The following is a 21,950-nucleotide window of genomic DNA, read 5'->3' as shown; positions in this document are numbered from 1 at the left end:
TTTCTTAATGAGAATGTGAGGCAATGTGGTATACAGGGTAGAAAAATCAAAACTTTGAACAGATTCAAAATCACCAATATAAGCATGCAATTTATCAAGTACTTCCAACGAGTTCTTGACACTCCAAAAGTAATTTATTCCACAGAAATATATTTAGGCCGAAATTCTAAGTTCAGAAGGCATAGTTCCTAATTCCTAACAAGAGTACACACGTTGAAATTTCTCGCCTTATTTATGTTGATAGACCTAAATATAAAGTTTACTACAATTATCACATAAACTTATTAATAACATGACCAAAGAAAATGAAATCTAGGTCATATGACCAAAATGAGGAATACATTTACACCTTACAATAATTCAATACAAATTAGGTCAAGGTCAGATGACACTTGGCACAAAAACTAAACACTGAACAATGAACCTCGAAAATGAGGTCAAGGTCAAATGAGACTTGCGAGGCTGACATCATAAGATATTTCCAGACACCAAATATAGTTGACCTATTGCATATAGTATTAGAAAAAACGAACAAAACTCAAAAGCTTAACTTTAACCATTGAACCAAGGAAATGAGGTCAAGATCAGATGACACCTGCCAGTTGGACACGTACACCTTACAATCCTTCCATACACCAAATATACAAGACATATTTCATATAGTATCTGAGATATAGACTTGACCACCAAAAACTTAACCCTTTTCACTGATCCATGAAATGATGGCGAGGTCAAGTGAAAACTGTCTGATGGGCATGCTGACCAAGGTACGCAAATACTAAACATAGTTACCCATAATATGAGAGAAATTACAAAAACTCTTAACTTTTTTTCAAGTACTCACTGAACCATGAACATGAGTTCAAGGACACTATTAATGGACATGTGACAGACGGAAACTTCCAAACGTAAGGCATCTGTATTTAAAGTATGGAGCATCCAGGTCGTTCGCCGTCTAAAATATAAAGCTTTTAAGAAGTGAACTAACGCTGTCGCCGCCGCCGCCGGATCACCATTCCTATGTCGAGCTTTCTGCGACAAAAGTCGCAGGCTCGACAAAAACAAGAATGTGTCTATCGTACACCGTTCCCCACTTGCCCTATCATTTTCTTTGTTCAGTGGACCGTGAAATAGGGCGAAAAAACCTTCTTTGGCATTAAGCTTAGAAAAAAACATACTATTGGAAACATATGTACTAAGTTTCAAGTTTATTTAACCTGACCTTCAACAAAAACTAACTTGACCAAAACATTTAACCTGAAGCGAGAAAACGGACGAAGGAGCAGACGCATAGACCGGAAAACTAATGCCCATGTACTATATATCGTAGGTGGGGCATAAAAAAATTAATCATGATTTTCTGCCAATATGCACATTTACATAGCATGTCCTAACTATCTAAAAAATTCATGAAACTCTGTTGTGGTCTTTAGACAGATTTTATGACAAACTGTTGTAGGAGTATATAGAAAATCAATGAATTGATAATTTCATAATTTCCTCATTATCTACAAAGATTTATAAAACTCTGTTATGTGGTTTCAGAGGAGATGCAATAACGAGAACAGGACTGACAGACCGATGGATCAAAAACATTGTACCATAAAGAACTTTGTTTGGTTTGGTATAATAAAGGGTCTGCTAAATAATGTAAGGCTGAGATAAATTAGTCATTTGGTCACACCAGTTTTTTGGCGAGGTTCGTTTTGTTCAGTCTGTGATGTTCTTTGTTGTGTTTTGCATTCTGTTGTTTGTTTTTTAATCTTTCTCTTTTTTTTTGCCGTGGTTTTGTCAGTTTATTATTGACTTATGTGTTTGAATAAGCCTTTAGTATCTTTCGCCTCTCTCTTCGGTCAATTTGATTATGTGGGACATACAGATTTAGACCCAAACTTGTCTCTGATTGTTTCGTGATTATTGCAGATGTAAATCATACTATAAAATTGAGTATGGAAATGGGGAATGTGTCAAGGAGACAACAACCCGACCATAGAGCAGACAACAGCCGAAGGCCACCGATAGATCTTCAATGTAGCGAGAAATCCCGCACACGGAGGTGTCCGTCAGCTGGCCCCTAAACAAATATGTATACTTGTTCAGTGATAATGGACGTCATACTAAGGACATACAGATTTAGACCCAAACTTGTCTCTGATTGTTTCGTGATTATTGCAGATGTAAATCATACTATAAAATTGAGTATGGAAATGGGGAATGTGTCAAGGAGACAACAACCCGACCATAGAGCAGACAACAGCCGAAGGCCACCGATAGATCTTCAATGTAGCGAGAAATCCCGCACACGGAGGTGTCCGTCAGCTGGCCCCTAAACAAATATGTATACTTGTTCAGTGATAATGGACGTCATACTAAGCTCCGAATTATACACAAGAAACTAAAATTATAAATCATACAAGACTAACAAAGGTTAGAGGCTCCTAACTTTGGACAGGCGCAAAATTGCGGCGGAATTAAACATGTTTTTTGAGATCTCAACCCTCCCCTATACCTGTAGCCAATGTAGAAAAAACAAACGTGAAACAATACGCACAGTAAAACTCAGTTTAAGAGAAGTCCGAGTCCGATGTCAGAATATGAAACAAAAGAAAATAAACAAAATGACAATAATACATAAATAACAACAGACTACTAGCAGTTATTGACATACCAGAACCAGACCTCAATTAAACTGATTGAAAGATTATGTCTTCATCATATGAATATCAGGCACAATCCCTCCTGTTAGGGTTTTAGTATTATACCGTCATGAAATATACAACCCTCTTATTTACAATATTATTTGATCAACACCTATTTACAAGGGTCTATTTGATATGATTTTTCTCATTGTGGAAGGCTGTATGGTTGCATATAACTGCTTACATCCACTTTATTTGAACTTGAGTGGATACATGTAGGTGTCTCATTGGCAATCATACCACATCTCCGTATTTTTACAGTATTGTATCAGTACTGTTACCTAATAACAGGACAAAACAAGACAGCAATTTGACAAAACTAAAGACATACATACTTGATTTTACTTCTCTAAAGATATAAACAAAATTTTCATAGTTCGTATCTGAACATGTACACAGCCAGGGAATTTTAAGGGACTATAGTTCAGTGTGCATTTATTTAGTAGCTAATCTGGCTACTTCCTGTTTATCAGACCGGTACCTTAGAAAAAAAATGTGACAATATATCCAATCTTTTCAAAAACCAAAGACTAACGTCACTAGAAGCAGCAGTTAGTTGTCATAGATACTCTAGATAGAAAGATAATCTGCCACTTTTATAAAAGGGACTACACATAGTTTTTGAAAGGGTATAATCGGTTTGTGCCGAAATTACTTTCTTTAGTCCAGAAACTCATTTGTGCTAAATGGTAATCTCCACCCACATTTAGGACTGGCAGTTATTTGTAGTCTTTATCAACAGCTTGCACTTTTTCTAAATTATATTTGCTTCTTTTAAGACTGACCAAAACTGTTTTTTTACCATTGTAGTTTGATTAAGGTAGTGTATATCAAACAGCTGTTGGAAATATTTTGGACAACCCTCTTATTTACAATATCATTTGATCAACACCTAGTGGTCTTTGGTGGTATCTCGCATAACATTAATAAGGTCTTTTTTAAAAGGCAACTTGAAATTATTGGTCCCATATTTATGTGCTATAGCAAATGTATGGGCTGCTGATCTGCATATATGATAGCAATATATTCTTATGTTTTCAATGACCCCTTATTTCTTCACTCCACTTTATAAGATAGAAATAAATGTTATTCCATATTTTATTGGGTTTTTTAAAGGTATCATAATTTAGACATAAAGACAAAACTAAGCACAGTGAAAAAAGTCTACTCTGTCCTGTAAAGTTTGAGATGTTTTTGTTGTTCAATCTTTGTCACTTGTACGGAAACACTAAATCTTGATAACCTACAACAGAAATATTATCACTTTTATTTCAATTCAATTGTTGCAGTTATCATGCATGTAATAGAGAAAATGATAAATTAGACCAGATCTCCACATTTATAATATCAAAACTAGAGGCTTCAATGAGCCTGTGTCACTCACATGATACTTTTATTTACAATTGATGCATGATACAGAAATTGTCCATACCAATCGTCAGTGTTTACCATACAATACAGTACTTCTATACACTGTCTGTATACAGTATTTGTCGGATTTTGTCCATACCTATCGTCGATGTTTGACATAAAATACAATACTCCTATATACCGTATATCAACAGTATTTGTCTATACCTACCGTCGGTGGTTAACATACAATACAGTCCTCCTATATACCGTATATCAACAGTATTTGTATATACCTACCGTCAGTGGTTAACATACGATATAGTTTTCCTTTGCACCGTCCATCAACAGTATTTGTCTATACCTAAAGTCGGTGGTTAACATGCAATAAAGTGCTCCTATATACCGTGTATCAACAGTATTTGTCTATACCTACCGTCAGTGTTTAACATACGATATAGTACTCCTTTGCACCGTCCATCAACAGTATTTGTCTATACCTACCGTCGGTGGTTAACATACGATATAGACTAGTACTCCTTTACACAGTCTATCGACAGTATTTGTCTTAACCTGCTGTCGGTGATTTACATACAATATAGTACTTCTTTACACAGTCTATCAACAGTTTTTGTCTATACCTACCGTCGGTGGTTAACATACGATATAGTACTCCTTTACACAGTCTATCAACAGTATTTGTATATACTTACCGTCGATGGTTAACATACGATAAAGTACTCCTTTACACAGCCTTTCAACATTATTTGTCTATACCTACCGCCGGTGGTTAACATACGATATAGTGCTCCTTAACACAGTCTATCAACAGTATTTGTATATACATACCGTCGATGGTTAACATACGATAAAGTACTCCTTTACACAGCCTTTCAACATTATTTGTCTACACCTACCGTCGGTGGTTAACATACGATATAGTACTCCTATATACCGTCTATCAACAGTATTTGTCTATACCTACTGTCGGTAGTTAACAAACAATATAGTGCTCCTATATACTGTCCATCAACAGTATTTGTCTATACCTGCCGTCGGTGGTTAACATTCAATATAGTGCTCCTATATACCGTCTATCAACAGTATTTGTCTATACCTACTGTCGGTAGTTAACATACAATATAGTGCTCCTATATACCGTCTATCAACAGTATTTGTCTATACCTACCGTCGGTGGTTAACATACAATATAGTGCTCCCATATACCGTCTATCAACAGTATTTGTCTATACCTACTGTCGGTAGTTAACATACAGTATAGTGCTCCTATATACCGTCTATCAACAGTATTTGTCTTTACCTACCGTCGGTATTTAACATACAATATAGGGCTCCCATCAACCGTCTATCAACAGTATTTGTCTATACCTACCGTCGGTGGTTAACATACAATATAGTGCTCCTATATACCGTCTATCAACAGTATTTGTCTATACCTACCGTCGGTGGTTAACATACAATATAGTGCTCCCATATACCGTCTATCAACAGTATTTGTCTATACCTACTGTCAGTAGTTAAAATACAATATAGTGCTCCTATATACCGTCTATCAACAGTATTTGTCTATACCTACCGTCGGTAGTTAACATACAATAAAGTGCTCCTATATACCGTCTATCAACAGTATTTGTCTATACCTACCGTCGGTGGTTAACATACAATATAGTGCTCCTATATACCGTCTATCAACAGTATTTTTCTATACCTACCGTCAGTGTTTAACATACGATATAGTACTCCTTTGCACCGTCCATCAACAGTATTTGTCTATACCTATCGTCGGTGGTTAACATACGATATAGACAAGTACTCCTTTACACAGTCTATCAACAGTATTTGTCTTAACCTGCTGTCGGTGATTTACATATAAATATAGTACTTCTTTACACAGTCTATCAACAGTTTTTGTCTATACCTACCGTCGGTGGTTAACATACGATATAGAACTCCTTTACACAGTCTATCAGCAGTATTTGTATATACTTACCGTCGATGGTTAACATACGATAAAGTACTCCTTTACACAGCCTTTCATCATTATTTGTCTATACCTACCGCCGGTGGTTAACATACGATATAGTACTCCTTTACACAGTCTATCAACAGTATTTGTATATACTTACCGTCGATGATTAACATACGATAAAGTACTCCTTTACACAGCCTTTCAACATTATTTGTCTACACCTACCGTCGGTGGTTAACATACGATATAGTACTCCTTTATACCGTCTATCAACAGTATTTGTCTATACCTACTGTCGGTAGTTAACAAACAATATAGTGCTCCTATAAACTGTCTATCAACAGTATTTGTCTATACCTACCGTCGGTGGTTAACATTCAATATAGTGCTCCTATATACCGTCTATCAACAGTATTTGTCTATACCTACTGTCGGTAGTTAACATACAATATAGTGCTCCTATATACCATCTATCAACAGTATGTGTCTTTACCTACCGTCGGTGGTTAACATACAATATAGTGCTCCCATATACCGTCTATCAACAGTATTTGTCTATACCTACTGTCGGTAGTTAACATACAACATAGTGCTCATATATACCGTCTATCAACAGTATTTGTCTATACCTACCGTCGGTATTTAACATACAATATAGTGCTCCCATCAACCGTCTATCAACAGTATTTGTCTATACCTACCGTCGGTGGTTAACATACAATATAGTGCTCCTATATACCGTCTATCAACAGTATTTGTCTATACCTACCGTCGGTGGTTAACATACAATATAGTGCTCCCATATACCGTCTATCAACAGTATTTGTCTATACCTACTGTTAGTAGTTAAAATACAATATAGTGCTCCTATATACCGTCTATCAACAGTATTTGTCTATACCTACCGTCGGTAGTTAACATACAATATAGTGCTCCTATATACCGTCTATAAACAGTATTTGTCTATACCTACCGTCGGTGGTTAACATACAATATAGTGCTCCTATATACCGTCTATCAACAGTATTTGTCTATACCTACCGTCAGTGTTTAACATACGATATAGTACTCCTTTGCACCGTCCATCAACAGTATGTGTCTATACCTACCGTCGGTGGTTAACATACGATATAGACTAGTACTCCTTTACACAGTCTATCAACAGTATTTGTCTTAACCTGCTGTCGGTGATTTACATACAATATAGTACTTCTTTACACAGTCTATCAACAGTTTTTGTCTATACCTACCGTCGGTGGTTAACATACGATATAGTACTCCTTTACACAGTTTATCAACAGTATTTGTATATACTTACCGTCGATGGTTAACATACGATAAAGTACTCCTTTACACAGCCTTTCAACATTATTTGTCTATACCTACCGCCGGTGGTTAACATACGATATAGTGCTCCTTAACACAGTCTATCAACAGTATTTGTATATACCTACCGTCGATGGTTAACATACGATAAAGTACTCCTTTACACAGCCTTTCAACATTATTTGTCTACACCTACCGTCGGTGGTTAACATACGATATACATGTAGTACTCCTATATACCGTCTATCAACAGTATTTGTCTATACCTACCGTCGGTGGTTAACATACAATATAGTGCTCCCATATACCGTCTATCAACAGTATGTGTCTATACCTACTGTCGGTAGTTAACATACAATATAGTTCTTCTATATACCGTCTATCAACAGTATTTGTCTATACCTACCGTCGGTGGTTAACATACAATATAGTGCTCCTATATATCGTCTATCAACAGTATTTGTCTATACCTACCGTCGGTGGTTAATATACAATATAGTGCTGCCATATACCGTCTATCAACAGTATTTGTCTATACCTACTGTCGGTAGATAAAATACAATATAGTGCTCCTATATACCGTCTATCAACAGTATTTGTCTATACATACCGTCGGTAGTTAACATACAATATAGTGCTCCTATATACCGTCTATCAACAGTATTTGTCTATACCTACCGTCGGTGGTTAACATACAATATAGTGCTCCTATATACCGTCTATCAACAGTATTTGTCTATACCTACCGTCGGTGGTTAACATACAATATAGTGCTCCCATAAACCGTCTATCAACAGTATTTGTCTATACCTACTGTCGGTAGTTAACATACAATATAGTGCTCCTATATACCATCTATCAACAGTATATGTCTATACCTACTGTCGGTGGTTAACATACAATATAGTCCTCCCATATACCGTCTATCAACAGTATTTGTCTATACCTACCGTCGGTAGTTAACATACAATATAGTGCTCCTATATACCGTGTATCAACAGTATGTGTCTTTACCTACTGTCGGTAGTTAACATACAATATAGTGCTCCTATATACTGTCTATCAACAGTATTTGTCTATACCTACCGTCGGTGGTTAACATTTAATATAGTGCTCCTATATACCGTCTATCAACAGTATTTGTCTATACCTACTGTTGGTAGTTAACATACAATATAGTGCTCCTATATACCGTCTATCAACAGTATGTGTCTTTACCTACCGTCGGTGGTTAACATACAATATAGTGCTCCCATATACCGTCTATCAACAGTATTTGTCTATACCTACTGTCGGTAGTTAACATACAACATAGTGCTCCTATATACCGTCTATCAACAGTATTTGTCTATACCTACCGTCGGTATTTAACATACAATATAGTGATCCCATCAACCGTCTATCAACAGTATTTGTCTATACCTACTGTCGGTAGTTAACATACAGTATAGTGCTCCTATACACCGTATATCAACAGTATTTGTCTATACCTACCGTCGGTATTTAACATACAATATAGTGCTCCCATCAACCGTCTATCAACAGTATTTGTCTATACCTACCGTCGGTGGTTAACATACAATATAGTGCTCCTATATACCGTCTATCAACAGTATTTGTCTATACCTACCGTCGGTGGTTAACATACAATATAGTGCTCCCATATACCGTCTATCAACAGTATTTGTCTATAGCTACTGTTAGTAGTTAAAATACAATATAGTGCTCCTATATACCGTCTATCAACAGTATTTGTCTATACCTACCGTCGGTAGTAAACATACAATATAGTGCTCCTATATACCGTCTATAAACAGTATTTGTCTATACCTACCGTCGGTGGTTAACATACAATATAGTGCTCCTATATACCGTCTATCAACAGTATTTGTCTATACCTACCGTCAGTGTTTAACATACGATATAGTACTCCTTTGCACCGTCCATCAACAGTATTTGTCTATACCTACCGTCGGTGGTTAACATACGATATAGACTAGTACTCCTTTACACAGTCTATCAACAGTATTTGTCTTAACCTGCTGTCGGTGATTTACATACAATATAGTACTTCTTTACACAGTCTATCAACAGTTTTTGTCTATACCTACCGTCGGTGGTTAACATACGATATAGTACTCCTTTACACAGTTTATCAACAGTATTTGTATATACTTACCGTCGATGGTTAACATACGATAAAGAACATCTTTACACAGCCTTTCAACATTATTTGTCTATACCTACCGCCGGTGGTTAACATACGATATAGTGCTCCTTAACACAGTCTATCAACAGTATTTGTCTATACCTACCGTCGGTGGTTAACATACGATATAGTACTCCTTTACACAGTTTATCAACAGTATTTGTATATACCTACCGTCGATGGTTAACATACGATAAAGTACTCCTTTACACAGCCTTTCAACATTATTTGTCTACACCTACCGTCGGTGGTTAACATACGAGATACATGTAGTACTCCTATATACCGTCTATCAACAGTATTTGTCTATACCTACCGTCGGTGGTTAACATACAATATAGTGCTCCCATATACCGTCTATCAACAGTATGTGTCTATACCTACTGTCGGTAGTTAACATACAATATAGTGCTTCTATATACCGTCTATCAACAGTATTTGTCTATACCTACCGTCGGTGGTTAACATACAATATAGTGCTCCTATATATCGTCTATCAACAGTATTTGTCTATACCTACCGTCGGTGGTTAATATACAATATAGTGCTGCCATATACCGTCTATCAACAGTATTTGTCTATACCTACTGTCGGTAGATAAAATAAATTATAGTGCTCCTATATACCGTCTATCAACAGTATTTGTCTATACATACCGTCGGTAGTTAACATACAATATAGTGCTCCTATATACCGTCTATCAACAGTATTTGTCTATACCTACCGTCGGTGGTTAACATACAATATAGTGCTCCTATATACCGTCTATCAACAGTATTTGTCTATACCTACCGTCGGTGGTTAACATACAATATAGTGCTCCCATAAACCGTCTATCAACAGTATTTGTCTATACCTACTGTCGGTAGTTAACATACAATATAGTGCTCCTATATACCATCTATCAACAGTATATGTCTATACCTACTGTCGGTGGTTAACATACAATATAGTCCTCCCATATACCGTCTATCAACAGTATTTGTCTATACCTACCGTCGGTAGTTAACATACAATATAGTGCTCCTATATACCGTGTATCAACAGTATGTGTCTTTACCTACTGTCGGTAGTTAACATACAATATAGTGCTCCTATATACTGTCTATCAACAGTATTTGTCTATACCTACCGTCGGTGGTTAACATTTAATATAGTGCTCCTATATACCGTCTATCAACAGTATTTGTCTATACCTACTGTTGGTAGTTAACATACAATATAGTGCTCCTATATACCGTCTATCAACAGTATGTGTCTTTACCTACCGTCGGTGGTTAACATACAATATAGTGCTCCCATATACCGTCTATCAACAGTATTTGTCTATACCTACTGTCGGTAGTTAACATACAACATAGTGCTCCTATATACCGTCTATCAACAGTATTTGTCTATACCTACCGTCGGTATTTAACATACAATATAGTGATCCCATCAACCGTCTATCAACAGTATTTGTCTATACCTACCGTCGGTGGTTAACATACAATATAGTGCTCCTATATACCGTCTATCAACAGTATTTGTCTATACCTACCGTCGGTGGTAAACATACAATATAGTGCTCCCATATACCATCTATCAACAGTATTTGTCTATACCTACTGTCAGTAGTTAAAATACAATATAGTGCTCCTATATACCGTCTAGCAACAGTATTTGTCTATACCTACCGTCGGTAGTTAACATACAATATAGTGCTCCTATATACCGTCTATCAACAGTATTTGTCTATACCTACCGTCGATGGTTAACATACAATATAGTGCTCCTATATACCGTCTATCAACAGTATTTGTCTATACCTACCGTCAGTGTTTAACATACGATATAGTACTCCTTTGCACCGTCCATCAACAGTATTTGTCTATACCTACCGTCGTAGGTTAACATACGATATAGACTAGTACTCCTTTACACAGTCTATCAACAGTATTTGTCTTAACCTGCTGTCGGTGATTTACATACAATATAGTACTTCTTTACACAGTCTATCAACAGTTTTTGTCTATACCTACCGTCGGTGGTTAACATCAGTATAGTACTCCTTTACACAGTTTATCAACAGTATTTGTATATACTTACCGTCGATGGTTAACATACGATCAAGTACTCCTTTACACAGCCTTTCAACATTATTTGTCTATAACTACCGCCGGTGGTTAACATACGATATAGTGCTCCTTAACACAGTCTATCAACAGTATTTGTATATACCTACCGTCGATGGTTAACATACGATAAAGTACTCCTTTACACAGCCTTTCAACATTATTTGTCTACACCTACCGTCGGTGGTTAACATACGATATACATGTAGTACTCCTATATACCGTCTATCAACAGTATTTGTCTATACCTACCGTCGGTGGTTAACATACAATATAGTGCTCCTATATACCGTCTATCAACAGTATTTGTCTATACCTACCGTCGGTGGTTAACATACAATATAGTGCTCTTTTATACCGTCTATCAACAGTATCTGTCTATACCTACTGTCGGTAGTTGCTCCTATATACCGTCTATCACCAGTATTTGTCTATACCTACCGTCGGTGGTTAACATAAGATATAGTGCTCCTATATACCGTCTATCAACAGTATTTGGCTATACCTACCTTCAGTGGTTAACATATAATATAGTACTCCTATATACTGTCTATCACCAGTATTTGTCTATACCTACCGTCGGTGGTTAACATACAATATAGTGCTCCTATATACCGTCTATCAACAGTATTTGTCTATACCTACTGTCGGTAGTTAACATACAATATAGTGCTCCTATATACCATCTATCAACAGTATATGTCTATACCTACCGTCGGTGGTTAAAATACAATATAGTGCTTCTATATACCGTCTATCAACAGTATTTGTCTATACCTACAGTCGGTGGTTAACATACAATATAGTGCTCCTATATACCGTCTATCAACAGTATTTGTCTATATCTACCGTCGGTGGTTAACATACAATATAGTGCTCCCATATACCGTCTATCAACAGTATTTGTCTATACCTACTGTCGGTAGTTAACATACAATATAGTGCTCCTATATACCATCTATCAACAGTATATGTCTATACCTACCGTCGGTGGTTAACATACAATATAATGCTCCTACAATGTATATACCGTCTATCAACAGTATTTGTCTATACCTACCGTCGGTGGTTAACATACAATATAGTGCTCCTATATACCATTTATCAACAGTATTTGTCTATACCTACCGCCGCTGGTTAACATACAATATAGTGCTCTTTTATACCGTCTATCAACAGTATCTGTCTATACCTACTGTCGGTAGTTGCTCCTATATACCGTCTATCACCAGTATTTGTCTATACCTACCGTCGGTGGTTAACATAAGATATAGTGCTCCTATATACCGTCTATCAACAGTATTTGGCTATACCTACCGTCAGTGGTTAACATACAATATAGTGCTCCTATATACCGTCTATCACCAGTATTTGTCTATACCTACCGTCGGTGGTTAACATACAATATAGTGCTCCTATATACCGTCTATCAACAGTATTTGTCTATACCTACTGTCGGTAGTTAACATACAATATAGTGCTCCTATATACCATCTATCAACAGTATATGTCTGTACCTACCGTCGGTGGTTAAAATACAATATAGTGCTTCTATATACCGTCTATCAACAGTATTTGTCTATACCTACCGTCGGTGGTTAACATACAATATAGTGCTCCTATATACCGTCTTTCAACAGTATTTGTCTATATCTACCTTCGGTGGTTAACATACAATATAGTGCTCCCATATACCGTCTATCAACAGTGTTTGTCTATACCTACTGTCGGTAGTTAACATACAATATAGTGCTCCTATATACCATCTATCAACAGTATATATCTATACCTACCGTCGGTGGTTAACATACAATATAATGCTCCCATATACCGTCTATCAACAGTATTTGTCTATACCTACTGTCGGTAGTTAACATAAGATATAGTGCTCCTATATACCGTCTATCAACAGTATTTGTCTATACCTACCGTCGGTGGTTAACATACAATATAGTGCTCCTATATACCGTCTATTAACATTATTTGTCTATACCTACCGCCGGTGGTTAACATACGATATAGTGCTCCTTAACACAGTCTATCAACAGTATTTGTATATACCTACCGTCGATGGTTAACATACGATAAAGTACTCCTTTACACAGCCTTTCAACATTATTTGTCTACACCTACCGTCGGTGGTTAACATACGATATACATGTAGTACTCCTATATACCGTCTATCAACAGTATTTGTCTATACCTACCGTCGGTGGTTAACATACAATATAGTGCTCCTATATACCGTCTATCAACAGTATTTGTCTATACCTACCGTCGGTGGTTAACATACAATATAGTGCTCCCATAAACCGTCTATCAACAGTATTTGTCTATACCTACTGTCGGTAGTTAACATACAATAGTGCTCCTATATACCATCTATCAACAGTATATGTCTATACCTACTGTCGGTGGTTAACATACAATATAGTGCTCCTATATACCGTCTATCAACAGTATTTGTCTATACCTACCGTCGGTAGTTAACATACAATATAGTGCTCCTATATACCGTGTATTAACAGTATGTGTCTTTACCTACTGTCGGTAGTTAACATACAATATAGTGCTCCTATATACTGTCTATCAACAGTATTTGTCTATACCTACCGTCGGTAGTTAACATACAATATAGTGCTCCTATATACCATCTATCAACAGTATTTGTCTATACCTACCGTCGGTGGTTAACATACAATATAGTGCTCCTATATACCGTTTATCAACAGTATTTGTCTATACCTACCGTCGCTGGTTAACATACAATATAGTGCTCTTTTATACCGTCTATCAACAGTATCTGTCTATACCTACTGTCGGTAGTTGCTCCTATATACCGTCTATCACCAGTATTTGTCTATACCTACCGTCGGTGGTTAACATAAGATATAGTGCTCCTATATACCGTCTATCAACAGTATTTGGCTATACCTACCTTCAGTGGTTAACATATAATATAGTACTCCTATATACCGTCTATCACCAGTATTTGTCTATACCTACCGTCGGTGGTTAACATACAATATAGTGCTCCTATATACCGTCTATCAACAGTATTTGTCTATACCTACTGTCGGTAGTTAACATACAATATAGTGCTCCTATATACCATCTATCAACAGTATATGTCTATACCTACCGTCGGTGGTTAAAATACAATATAGTGCTTCTATATACCGTCTATCAACAGTATTTGTCTATACCTACAGTCGGTGGTTAACATACAATATAGTGCTCCTATATACCGTCTATCAACAGTATTTGTCTATATCTACCGTCGGTGGTTAACATACAATATAGTGCTCCCATATACCGTCTATCAACAGTATTTGTCTATACCTACTGTCGGTAGTTAACATACAATATAGTGCTCCTATATACCATCTATCAACAGTATATGTCTATACCTACCGTCGGTGGTTAACATACAATATAATGCTCCTACAATGTATATACCGTCTATCAACAGTATTTGTCTATACCTACCGTCGGTGGTTAACATACAATATAGTGCTCCTATATACCATTTATCAACAGTATTTGTCTATACCTACCGCCGCTGGTTAACATACAATATAGTGCTCTTTTATACCGTCTATCAACAGTATCTGTCTATACCTACTGTCGGTAGTTGCTCCTATATACCGTCTATCACCAGTATTTGTCTATACCTACCGTCGGTGGTTAACATAAGATATAGTGCTCCTATATACCGTCTATCAACAGTATTTGGCTATACCTACTGTCAGTGGTTAACATACAATATAGTGCTCCTATATACCGTCTATCACCAGTATTTGTCTATACCTACCGTCGGTGGTTAACATACAATATAGTGCTCCTATATACCGTCTATCAACAGTATTTGTCTATACCTACTGTCGGTAGTTAACATACAATATAGTGCTCCTATATACCATCTATCAACAGTATATGTCTGTACCTACCGTCGGTGGTTAAAATACAATATAGTGCTTCTATATACCGTCTATCAACAGTATTTGTCTATACCTACCGTCGGTGGTTAACATACAATATAGTGCTCCTATATACCGTCTATCAACAGTATTTGTCTATATCTACCTTCGGTGGTTAACATACAATATAGTGCTCCCATATACCGTCTATCAACAGTATTTGTCTATACCTACTGTCGGTAGTTAACATACAATATAGTGCTCCTATATACCATCTATCAACAGTATATATCTATACCTACCGTCGGTGGTTAACATACAATATAATGCTCCCATATACCGTCTATCAACAGTATTTGTCTTTACCTACTGTCGGTAGTTAACATAAGATATAGTGCTCCTATATACCGTCTATCAACAGTATTTGTCTATACCTACCGCCGGTGGTTAACATACAATATAGTGCTCCTATATACCGTCTATTAACAGTATTTGTTTATACCTACTGTCGGTAGTTAACATACAATATAGTGCTCCTATATACCATCTATCAACAGTATATGTCTATAACTACCGTCGGTGGTTAACATAAGATATAGTGCTCCTATATACCGTCTATCAACAGTATTTGGCTATACCTACCGTCAGTGGTTAACATGGAATATAGTGCTCCTATATACCGTCTATCAACAGTATTTGTTTATACCTACTGTCGGAGGTTAACATAGAATATAGTGCTCCTATATACCAAGAGGGATAATTAACGGATCTGCATCTAGAATTTATCATGCTGCCCTTTTTTTGGATTTTTAAAATTCTTATAATACAACAGTAGTCAATTAGGGGCAGAACACCCATTGTATTATGTTTTCTTGCAGTTATATAAAAAAAAATGTATTTAAGAAAGATGGTATATTCTGGATGATATATTAGCACAACCTTGGTCAATTTGATTTCTCCAGTTACTTAGTGGGCCGTCAATTTTGAAACTAATATTTTTTCACATGAAGAATTTTGTAATACATTAATTTATTATCAAGTTTGGTTGAAAAGTCTGAATAGTTTCTGCTTTGTTCCAGTAATCAAACATTTTGTTTCATTTGCATCTATGAACATGTTATTCATTTTACACCACTCTTCAACCCTGTATAAATCTTCTTGAACATCATCATTTATATTTTCTAGATGTTTCCCCCTTATTTATGAATAGTGGTGTCATCAGCATATACAACGAAATAGGTCTGTTTCACAATTTTTAATGCATAAGGGAAGGTCATTTATAAATAGCACAAACAATAGAGGACAAGGTATAGAACATTGGGGAACACCAAATTTTACATGTTGTTGTTCAGAGTTAACATTACAAATGTATACCTTTTGTTATTCAGGTACGACTTAAAAAAACTAACAGTAGTCTCACTAAATCCATAAATGTCGAGCTTTAAACAAAGAAAGTCATATTCTACCAAATCAAAAGCTTTTTTTTAAATCTTAATAAAATTGCTAGGTTTAAATTACCATCTTTCATTTCTTGCAACCATGTGTCAATGATATTAAATAAATGTCAAGCTCAATCCAGTATATATTCCAAGTTATGGACAAATGATAATGCTATTAAAAATACCAAATCATAACCAGTGCCTTTCTCTTTTTCTATTTACAGTATATGACTAGATAATAATGATTACTTTTTTCAACTATTTTCATACTTTTTTGTTTCCTCTGCTTTTGTATTAAGGGCATAATTGTTTATGGCAAACTAAGCATCTACATAATCAAACTATTCCTAACTATACTCTACCTCAAATTCTGGAAACTGCACAATTTTTGTCATAGCAGTCTTATGGTAGCTGAACTATTTCTATTTTTTGTAAATCTGGATTAATAAGTCTTTTGTCACATTCTGGGGCTATAGAAAAAAAACATTACAGAATTATCAAAATTATGTGTGTATAATGTTTGTGTACAGTCATTCAACTAAACTAGAGGCTCTCAAGAGCCTGTGTCGCTCACCTGTTAATGTGTTTACTGATGTCGGCCATCTTCGTTGGTAGGCGGGGTCATTAGACACTTTTTTTTTAAATAGATACCCTAGTATTATGATTGTAGCCAAGTTTGGTTAAATTTGGCCAAGTCGTTTTAGAAAAGATTTTTATACAAGTTACAAAAATGACGAAAAGTTGTTCAATATTGACTATAAAGGGCAATAACTCCTTAAGGGGTCCTCTAACAATTTTGATCATGCTGACTTATTTGTAGATCTTACTTTGCTGAACATTATTGCTGTTTACAGTTTATCTCTATCTATAATAGTATTCAAGATAATAACCAAAAACTGCAAAATTTCCTTAAAATCACCAATTTTAGGGCAGCAACCAAACAACAGGTTGTCCGATTCAACTCAAAATTTGTGAGGGGATATATCTTATTCTGATGGACATTTAAATCTTGAAAGATTTGCCCTAAATGTCTTAGTTTCAAAGATATAAAGCAATAACTGCATTTTACCACTATGTTCTAATTTTAGCCATGTCGGCCATTTTGTTTGGTAGGCTGGGTCATCGGACACATTTTTTACAACTATAAACCACAATGATAATTGTGGCCAAGTTTGGTTAAATTTGGCAAAGTAGTTTTGGAGAAGAAGATTTTTAGAAAAGTTACAAAAAATGACAAAAAGTTGTTAAAAATTGACTATAAAGGGCAATAACTCCTTAAGGGGTCAACTGACAATTTTGGTCATGTTGACTTATTTGTAGGTCTTACTTTGCTGAACATTATTGCTGTTTACAGTTTATCTCTATCTATAATAGTATTCAAGATAATAACCAAAAACTGCAAAATTTCCTTAAAATAACCATTTCACAGGCAGCAACCCAACAACAGGTTGTCCTATTCGTCTGAAAATTTCAGGGCAGATAGATCTTCACCTGATCAACCATTTTACCCCATGTCAGATTTGCTCTAAATGCTTTGGTTTTTGAGTTATAAGCCAAAAACTGCATTTTACCCCTATGTTCTATTTTTAGCCATGGCGGCCATCTTGGTTGGTTTGATGGGTTACGCCACACATTTTTTAAACTAGATACCCCAAGGATGATTGTGGCCAAGTTTGGTAGAATTTGGCCCAGTAGTTTCAGAGGAGAAGATTTTTGTAAAAGTTTACAGACGACGGACGCAGGACGACGGACGACGGACGCCAAGTGATGAGAAAAGCTCACTTGACCTTTCAGGTCAGGTGAGCTAAAAAAGGACAAAAATTATTTTTTTGTGTATAAATAAATAATTGTGATTTTAATGTCTTAATATTATTAAAAAAACTTCAAAAGATTAAATTTAAATTATAATCTAAACATGAAAGAGCACATATAAATCAACCGTTTACTCAGATTTATATCTAAAACCAGTTATAACTAGCTATAATATCTTTGACTTCACAAATATCATCATCTAATTTTACAAATCAGTATTTATTTGGTGGCACTTCCTGCACACTAAGTATGTTATGCCTTAGGTTTAATTTTGATGCAATCACATTTCAGAAGGTACATGTCTTGAACTGTTTTAATGAATAAATTACAGTTTTAAACTCAGTTTAGGCTGACCTGAGGTCAATAGTCTTAAACAATGTCATCAAACTATCAGTTTTACTGTAATATATTGATATTGTGACATTTATGGGAAAGAGGATATGAGTTAGTCATATTGGTCAATACAATGGAAAGTTTATAGCTGAGACTACTATAACACTATGTGTTATACTAGTAGTCTCAGTTTATAACTATGTTAATTATATACATGACATATAATAATTAAATCATTTAAAAAACTATTCCAAAGATTTCTCTCAAATCATGTTTACATTTTTTTAGAGAAGAGTCTGTCTGAAATATATTCAGGGGTAGTCCAAATAATTATGACTTCTTAAAAAGCTATATTATGGGGGAAAAGGGGGGGGTCTATTATGTTTTTTTCATACAGGAGGAAGACGTCAAAGCAAAAAAAAAACACCAACAAAACAAAATAAAATAATAGCCTGTCAAGACGTCCCTATATCATAATAATTTGGTCTAATTTTGGGATAATACATTTAACTTCCTTTGATGTCGGGAGGGGATAAGTTTTGACGATTAATTATTCTTGAAACTAACAATAATTTTTTCTTATTGTTACTTTGTTAAGCGAGCGCGATGTGTGGTTCTCGAGTTATTTAAAAAAAAGGGGGGGGGTTGTTACTATATCAAATTTACCCAGTTTGGAGACAATAAATATTTAAAATCTAACCATAAACTCCAATGTTCCTGCTTTTTTTAGCAGAACAAACACGATGGCATTCTCGTCTCTGTTATAATCAATAGTTAACTCATTTCTTCTTCCAGGTTATTTCTTAATCAATTATGATTATCAGCTGTCTATCTATTTACCATGTTTATGTTAAACTGGTCCGTAATTCCATTGTAGTGTATCGATAAGTGAACACAACAGGGAACCAGTTTATTAAACGTCTGTAAACCGAGGTATATAATATACAAGGTTCCTGAGTCAGTAACCGTAACTATCACCGTGCTTTGTGCGCATGCGCAAGAAACACCAACAACAAGGATAAAACAGGGTACACAGTTCCGTAATTTCGTATATTATTCTTATCTTCATACTAAAGAGCTCCAAAAGTAGGCGTGCTTAGGTGCACTGGGCGGGTCTAAAAACCGACTCTCGGTGGTTAACGTCTCTCGATGGTTAACTTTAAGTGCCTACCGTAAATATCACCAAGTATTCTACTAAGTTAAAGATAAATTTTTGTTCATATTTTTTAATCATATACTCCGCGCATGCAACAGTTCGTAATCTTCAATAATAATGAAGCTGTAACTGTATATCAGAAGAAGAAGGTATGTCAAACATGTGCCCCATGTCCAGTAATACATGGTTTTGTCCAGTAATGAGTCATCAATTGCTGGACCATTGACCACAGTAGACAAGGGACAGTCTATACTACTATGTTATTATAGCAAAAGTAAAAAGTTCACCGAATTGGTTAAAAAGGCTTTTTCTAATGATAATGTAAAAGATTCCAAAGTTTGGAACAAGTTTAGAAAATATCGCAATTTTAGAAGCATTTTCAAATTTAAAAAAAATAACAACAGTACCGTACACCATATTTTGATCAAATAAAAAAATAAGAAGAATTTTAGTAAATTTTCGGATGAAAACATCCGATATATGCTAGCATCAACCTGTTTATTTTATAGTGTGCAACATCTTCAGTGGAATTTCTGACCGCTGATTATTTATAATTTTCATTTATCATTATGCTGACGATCAAGTAATCAAAGAGAGACGAATATTGCATTCCATTTGGGAACATTCAAGAATGGTTGTTTTTTTGGGAGGGGAACGCAGTGTAACGGATAAAAAAAAGAAAACTGCGTATACACTGTGTAAAATATAGATTCGACTGTGGTGACTTTTATCATTTTAATTGGTTATGAGTAATGTTAACGATATTGTAATTGATACTGATAAAATTGAGAATGGGAATTAGATGATGTACTTTTTCATCCTTCCTTTTCATTTCTTACTATTTGATCATTTCCGATGAAGGTAAATAAAAAAAAAGCGCCTCAGTACCATTTATATATACAATTTATGAATTGTATTTGTTTCTTCATCTGTTGTGTCAAATTCAAGTTATCGTACGCTTTCCTTGGCTTTTTTGCGGGATGCAAAATGCGTCGAAAAATTAGGACCGGAAACTTTGTTTCGTTTTCATTTTACTATAGAAATCCTTGGTTTAACCTGTATTCAACCTGTATAAAATTAAAATAATGGTTTCGAAATCACTTTTAAAAATACTGCAAAAAAACTAAACTGCCAAGAAGAATGAGAGCAATTGTCTTAGAATAATAAAATAATAATAAAATAATAATAAAAACGATAGTATCAGTGTATGTAAAGTGCGGATCCTAAAATATCATTTTTACTGTATATGCCATAAATGTCTAATGTAGAATGATAAATAAACAGACGAACTTTTTTTAATTTTTGAAGAAAATGAAGAAAAAATAGTTAAAATGTATATGTTCAGAAATACATAATACTAATAAAACAAAGTAAGAGATGCGAGCGGGATTTATCGCGCCTAAAGCCATCCAACTGTGAAATATATACCAAAATAGGTGAATTTTTAGGACATTTCACGAACAGATCGTGCAGGTGCTTTATAACTAACAGGTGAGATGTTGTTGCAGTAAAAAATATTCATTTTAATACAATTATTAAAGTTGTTTAACGTAGAATATGTTTTGTCATTCAGTTTCTTCATATTTAACTAAATTCCACTAT

The 21,950-nt window shown here is 35.2% G+C and overlaps 1 long non-coding RNA gene across 1 annotated transcript; it reads right to left on the bottom strand.

Annotated features, from left to right (window-relative positions):
* Window positions 1-3,783: 3,783 nt before the first annotated feature.
* Window positions 3,784-20,219, bottom strand: LOC143066321 (uncharacterized). The gene is made up of 3 exons (XR_012975553.1): window positions 19,893-20,219; window positions 17,410-17,517; window positions 3,784-3,942 (listed from the first exon to the last, which is right to left on the bottom strand). It is a non-coding gene; the product is annotated as an uncharacterized LOC143066321 (long non-coding RNA).
* Window positions 20,220-21,950: the final 1,731 nt, after the last annotated feature.

Source organism: Mytilus galloprovincialis, chromosome 3, assembly GCF_965363235.1.
Source record: "Mytilus galloprovincialis chromosome 3, xbMytGall1.hap1.1, whole genome shotgun sequence".
Taxonomy (NCBI): Eukaryota; Metazoa; Mollusca; class Bivalvia; order Mytilida; family Mytilidae; genus Mytilus; species Mytilus galloprovincialis.
The sequence above is the reverse complement of the archived record's forward strand: the minus strand, read 5'-3'. Positions and strand labels throughout refer to the sequence as shown.